This window comes from Caloenas nicobarica, chromosome 37 (genome assembly GCF_036013445.1).
Source record: "Caloenas nicobarica isolate bCalNic1 chromosome 37, bCalNic1.hap1, whole genome shotgun sequence".
In the NCBI taxonomy this organism is placed as follows: Eukaryota; Metazoa; Chordata; class Aves; order Columbiformes; family Columbidae; genus Caloenas; species Caloenas nicobarica.
The window spans coordinates 1,586,173-1,592,763 of record NC_088281.1 but is presented as its reverse complement, the minus strand read 5'-3'; the positions used below and the strand labels follow the sequence as shown (position 1 = coordinate 1,592,763).

At 52.0% G+C, this 6,591-nt stretch overlaps 1 pseudogene; it reads right to left on the bottom strand.

The window, feature by feature from the left end:
- Window positions 1–792: 792 nt before the first annotated feature.
- On the bottom strand, window positions 793–1,733 carry LOC136001063 (olfactory receptor 14J1-like; annotated as a pseudogene).
- Between the last annotated feature and the right edge of the window lie 4,858 nt (window positions 1,734–6,591).

The following is a 6,591-nucleotide window of genomic DNA, read 5'->3' as shown; positions in this document are numbered from 1 at the left end:
TCGTGCAACTTTCACACCAGAGCAGTCTGAGAGGGGCAACAGGACAGGGTCAGTTGTGTTGCTCATGGTTGTGTAAGTGCTGCTGTTGGTGTGGTGGCTGTGAGGGTGCTGTTGCCTGTTGGAGTTGGTCTGTGTCAGATTGTCTGTGCCCATCTTTGTTTCCCTGCATATACCTGCGTTTAGTGCTTTCCCTTGGATGACTCCGCCGTGGGCCATGTCTCACTCTGTGGGGTCCTGTCACTGCCCATCTCAGGCACAGCCGGTCCGTGTGTATCTCATGGGCTCTCGGGCAGCTCCAGATTCCTCTCCTGGAGGATTGTCCTCTGCCCCATCATGCACTGGGACAGCCCAGTGAGGCTGTATCTCATGACCACTCCCCATCTCCACTGTCAACAGACAGCAAGGGTTGTGTCTTAAATCACAACTCTGTTGTGAATCAGCTTCCAAGGTGATATCGAGCTTTTTCCTCAGGCCCTTTTGAGGGAAATTCCTGGGCCTGTTGTTGAAAACAGCTTTGGAAGAACAACCAAATCTTGAGGAACTGCACTCTGGAGATGTCATTTTGTCACAGAGATGCTATGGGAGACTAAGCTCTGACACAGTGTTAGAAAAACATTTATACAGCTTTCAGGTGTTTTAAAACTATTTATAATGGGTTCATTATTCAGGATAGTGAGCTAAACATGAACAGTTATGTACCAACATAATAACCATAAATAACAATAGTGGTAATGCTAACAAAGTAAAAGGGATAAAACAGGGTACAGGCCTGCATTGGGATACAATTAGAAATCATTTGTGGACAGTGATGGAAAGATGGTCAGTATTGACAAACGCCCATGAAAACACTTTCCTAATGGACTCCTTGAGCTCCTGGTTCCTCATGCTGTAGATGAGGGGGTTCACTGCTGGAGGCACCAATGCATGTAGAACAGACACCACCAGGTCCAGGGATGGGGAGGAGATGGAGGGGGGCTTCAGGTAGGCAAACATGCCAGTGCTGAGGAACAGGGAGACCACGGCCAGGTGAGGGAGGCACGTGGCAAAGGCTTTGTGCCGTCCCTGCTCAGAGGGGATCCTCAGCACGGCCCTCAAGATCTGCACATAGGACAGCACAATGAACACAAAACACCCAAATGATAAACAGAGACTAACCACAAGAAGCCCAGCTTCCCTGAGGTAGGCATCTGAGCAGGAGAGCTTGAGGATCTGGGGGATTTCACAGAAGAACTGGTCCAGAGCATTGCCCTTGCACAGTGGCAGTGAAAATGTATTGGCCGTGTGCAGCAGAGCATCGAGAAACCCAGTGGCCCAGGCAGCTGCTGCCATGTGGACACAAGCTCTGCTGCCCAGGAGGGTCCCGTAGTGCAGGGGTTTGCAGATGGCAACGTAGCGGTCGTAGGACATGATGGTGAGAAGAGAATACTCTGCACCAAACAAGAAAGCTAAAAAGAAGACTTGGGCAGCACATCCTGCATAGGAAATGACCCTGGTATCCCACAGAGAGTTGGCCATGGATTTGGGGACAGTGATGGAGATGGAGCCCAGGTCGAGGAGGGAGAGTTGAGGAGGAAGAAGTACATGGGGGTGTGGAGGTGCTGGTCACAGGCTATGGTGGTGATGATGAGGCCGTTGCCCAGGAGGGCAGCCAGGTAGATGCCCAGGAAGAGCCAGAAGTGCAAGAGCTGCAGCTCCCGTGTGTCTGTGAATGCCAAGAGGAGGAACTGGGTGATGGAGCTGCTGTTGGACATTTGCTGATGAGCATGGGGCACTGTCACAGGAGCAAAAGACAGTGATAAGTCAGGGGAGACTTCTCTGAGCAAAAGCAAAGCCATTTCTCATACCCCCTCCCCTGCTCCACACCCCTTGTCCTTTTGCAGACCTTCCTTCGGCTCAGTGGCTGAGCCCTGGGTGGTGCTGGCTGGAGGTGCCGTGAGGAGCAGGGCCTGTGCCCGCTGGCTGCCCAGGAGTCAGCCCTGCTCTGCAGCAGGGGTCATGGAACGGGGGGCAGGGTCCAGTCCTGGGGTTCAGCTTTGTCAGATGGAACCATGCCATGTCTCACCCTTTCCTAATGTCTCAGCACCCCATGTTTGCCCAGGATACACACGGCTCATTTCAAAAACCCAACAGCATTTTCTCTGTCACAGCATCTCTGAGCTTCTCCATGGGGCTTTCAGAGAACACAAAGAAGTTGTAGGACAGGTTTACATCCTGGAGGGAAGATCACAGATCAGAAGGACACCTGAAGGATACGTCCAAGTGCCCTAATGATGGCATCTGATTCAGGGAGACTCAGCTCATTCCCCAGCCCCACACACTGCATTGCCCACAGCCCCACAGCTCAGAGCAAAGCTGGGACACGTGTTCCCATGGACACAGCTGCAGGAAAGGACCCACAAGATCAGGCTGTGACTCTGCAGCTGAAACTCCCATCCCCAGAGAGCCTGACAGCAAGAACCAGATCACACCAACAGTGACCCAGAGCAGTGGAGCAAGAAGGAAACTGCGGTGAGGGTGGGTGTGAGAGAGGCCAGGGCAGAGGCAGCCGGGCACTCAGACAGCGTCACCCTTCCCCAGCTGTGCAGCCACCTCCCACACACCAGCATTGCCGGGCAGCTGCTCTCAGCCCCTGTGCTCTGCAGAGGGAACTGGAGCTCTGGCTACACAGGAGCTGCTTCATGCCTTGGAGCCCCCGGCCCTGAGGGCAGAGGCTTTGCTGGGTGGGAGGGGAGGCGAGGGGGCTGCTTATAGGAGGCATCTGCTCTGCGGGGATCAAAGGGAGTTTTCTGTGGTCTCCCTCCCAGAACAATTCCAGGTTTAGTTTCCTCTCATTTCTGATCATTTCCCTATTGCCTGGACATTCTCCCCTGGGAACAGTTTTCCTGTCCATGTCTCTTCCCTGTCAGCACTCAGAGACCATCCCACCCTCTGTGCCCTCACCCTGGCCCTACAGATCCTGCCTGTTCACAGGGCACTGCCTGGGGGCATCTTCCTGTTTGCAGACTGGGGAAAAGGACAGGTCAGAGTAAGACTGACGGGTATAGCCAATGTGATGCAGGTGCTGTGCAGAGGCAGAGCAGCAGCTGAAGGGATGTTATGAGGCTTCTGGCAGATGTAATGATTAATCGGAGTTGCAGTTCAGGAGTCTCAGTGACTTGTTTAAGCATGAGAGCTCATTTTCATTTTTTCCTTTCCTGCACCCCCCAACCCTTGGGATAGGAAACTGAAAAGGCAGGCTCAGGAAAGCTCCCTATCTGTCTGCTAATCCTTGCATTCATCTTCTGCTTGAGGCATCCACTTGGAAAAATCCTGGGGGTGATCTTTAGCTGTGAGGAGCCCTGACCCACACAGCAGCCTCTCCACAGCACAAGCACCTTTCCTGCCCTGATAGGGGTCCCTCCTTCCCCGCACAGCTTCCCCCCACAGCCCCGTGGGGATCTCCCCGGGCAGGCTGAGCGCTGACCCTGGCAGGTGGCAGAGTCCCTGACCCAGCACGGCCCTGGGGTGCAGGGACCCTGCTCTGCAGGACAGCCCTGGGCACCCCTGGGTGCTCCCCCGGCTTCACAGCTGTTCAACATTGCCTGCCAAGAGCCCCCTCCTCACAGATCCCTCAAGCTGTGCCTGTGCTAACTTGAGGAGATGCCTCCAGGAGCTACAGCTGCATTGCCCTGCACCCAGAGACTTACCATGGCAAGGGCTGCAAAGATTTCTCCTCCAGTGAGCTCTCAGTCATCCTCCCCAACCTGACCACCTTTAATCTCTCTCTGCTTTGCTCGTCTCCCTGAGATCCCCAGGCAGAGCCCTCAGCCCTGCTGCGCTTTGCAGAGGAGCTGCTCCTGGGCAGAGCTGTCTCTCTGCAGCGCTGCCGCTTGCCATGAGCTCCCTCTGTCCCAGGAGCCCAGCCCAGCTCAGCAGCACAGGAGCAGCCCACGATGTCCCTTCCTCTGTCCCCTCTGGGCTCCCTCCAGCTGTCCCTGGGGCTCCAGGGGCACATCCTTTGAAACAACCTCAAGTAATCAGTGATGTTGATTCTCTCTCTTCAGCAGAGACACTTCTTGCCAGCATTGTGTTCTTTGTATTAAAAAGTAAATTGGTATGAGGATCATCTTTTCTTCTCTCATCATTAGGCAGGACAAAAAGAACGTTACAGGAAAGGATCTAATTTCTAAAAAATGGAGAAGGAATATGTTCACCTGAATGAATTTAGGCATTATATTTTGGTTTTATACTCATAGGTCTAGGGAGATATCCAGCAATCTTTTGGCCACGTCACGTTTGTGCTCTGAAGCAAAGCCTTTGCACACATGGGCTCTTGGACACTTGGTACCAGGTTTCCATGGGGCGACTCAGAGGTTTCCTGGTGCCACAGCTGGGGTGGTTCAGCCCAGATGTGAGGCAATGTCCTCAGCCAGGGACCTGACTGGCTGAGCTGGAGCTGTCAGTGTTGCAGACAGAGCTGTGACACGGATGGAATAAACTGCCAAGGCAGGGTGGCAGAAGTTAGTTCATCTGGTCTGCAAGGACAGCAGCCTCCAAGCACAGCAACAGTCCAGAGAAAACTCAGTCTAGACCTGTAAGGCAATTCAAGGGCCCCATAATGAGCTGTTCCTAGTTCAGGAAAGGAGAAACAAAGACACCTTGTGGCCACTCATTGATTTAATAATGGAAAGAAGTGATATTCTCTGTGTCTCTGGTCCTCCATCTTCACCAGCAAGGTGTCTCAGGCCTCTGTCACTGGAGGCAGAACAACCAGCAGTGGATGGGGATCAAGTCAGGGGTCACTGGAACCAACACAATCCTTTCCAGTCTATGGGACAGGAGGGGCAGCATCCCAGGAGCTGAGACAGCAGGACCATGTCACAGTGAGGCCACTCTCCACCTTCTTGGAAAGCTCATGGAGACTGGGGGGACTCCCTGACCACTGGCAGCTCTCACACATTGTGTGCACTTTTCAAAAATGGCCAATGGGTGAGCGGGGGAACTAAGGGCTGTGCCCCAGAACATGTCCACTGGGACCTCAATTCTGGGTGTCTGGAAGAGAAGGTGACAGGTTTTACCCAGGGCAGGTTGTGCCTGTCCATCCTCTTTGCTTTCTGTGAGGAAAGGACAGGGTTGCTGGACGTGGGGAGAGCAGTGGTGGTCTGTTACCTGGAAGTCAGCAAGGCATTCAGCATCATCCCCCACAATATTCTTGTGTCCAAGGTAGGATATTATGGTTTGTGTCAGTGTGTAAGTAGATGGGTAAAAACCATTCTGGATGGTTGGGCTTGGAAAGCTGCTATAGAAAGGGAGAAACTTTCCAATCCTGAGGACAGTCAAGCCCTGGAAGCTGTTTCCCAGGGGTGCGCATCCACTCTACCCCAGAAAGTGTCCAAGATGTGTTTGGATAAAGCACTGAGTAATCTGGTCCGACCCTGCTTTGAGCAGGAGGTTGGTCAGGACACCTCCCGAGGTCCCAACCAGCCTGAATGATGCTGTCCATTCATTCCCTTCATGTTTTCAATTTAGGGACAGCTTTCAAGTTCTCCCTGGCCACAGGAATAATTCACATGAGGTGCAGGGCTGCTTTACAAGTGCCCCCAAACAGCCCTGACCACATCTTGTGCATCCCTTTTCATTTGCCCCCATCCAGGTTCTTCTGTTCTGCTGTCCTCATGCCCACCTTGTTCATCCTTACAGAGCAGGTTGCTCAACAGGTGTCAGCATCCGTGTACAGAGTCTGCACATCAGCCAGGCAGCAAAGCCATCGTTACAGAAATGGAGACGAGGCTCTTGCCCAGCTCCTTGCACCCAGGAATCGGCATGACTTGTCTGCTGAGATTCTCGGGAACACCTGAACTTTAAGTGCAGAGCATGTGAGTCCTCATTGGGTATCCTGGCTTGTGTCCTGACCCATGTGGTGCTTCAGGCTGTGAAGAGAATCAAAACCAACTTTTGGCTGGGGTAGTTTCATTTTACATGTGTCACGCAGGGCAGATGAAGGGAGCTCAGAACTCCAGACTCTGCTGCACTGTTTGGACTTGAGAGACTGGAAATGCAGGTGACAGTGTGTGTCAGTGCACACCACATAAACATTCTGGATGCCTTTCTGCCTTTGCACTGACCTGAGATCCGTTCCTTGTCATTCTTTGGTCAAAAAAGAAATAAAACTGCCCTATGTCACCTCCCCTCACACCAGAAAAAAAGGGGAAAAAGCATGAAAGAGCGGTGATTCAGGGCAATTCTCCCCTAGGATGTACTTTTTAAATGATAAAACTAGTAGAATTGAGAGAAAAAGCTCTTAAAAAGAACTCCATGCAAGAGGTCAGCTACTGAGACGTAGCAGCTCCTTTGAGAAGCAAGAATGACTGTTGGGAATGAAATTAAAAAGCTTTAGTTCATCATCATCATCATCATCAAGAATAAGGAATTCCCTGTTATTCTTATTAGTGATAGTACCACTTTTCAAAAACATCCTTGAGATTGTCTCTATTTTTCAATGGCTCAAAAACTGAGCCTGCTAAGACTTTGAAAGGAAGAGTTCAGACCTCTGCCACCCAAATCTCTACAACTGTCTCTCATCGAAGATCTTTTAGCCCAGGAAGGGAAAAT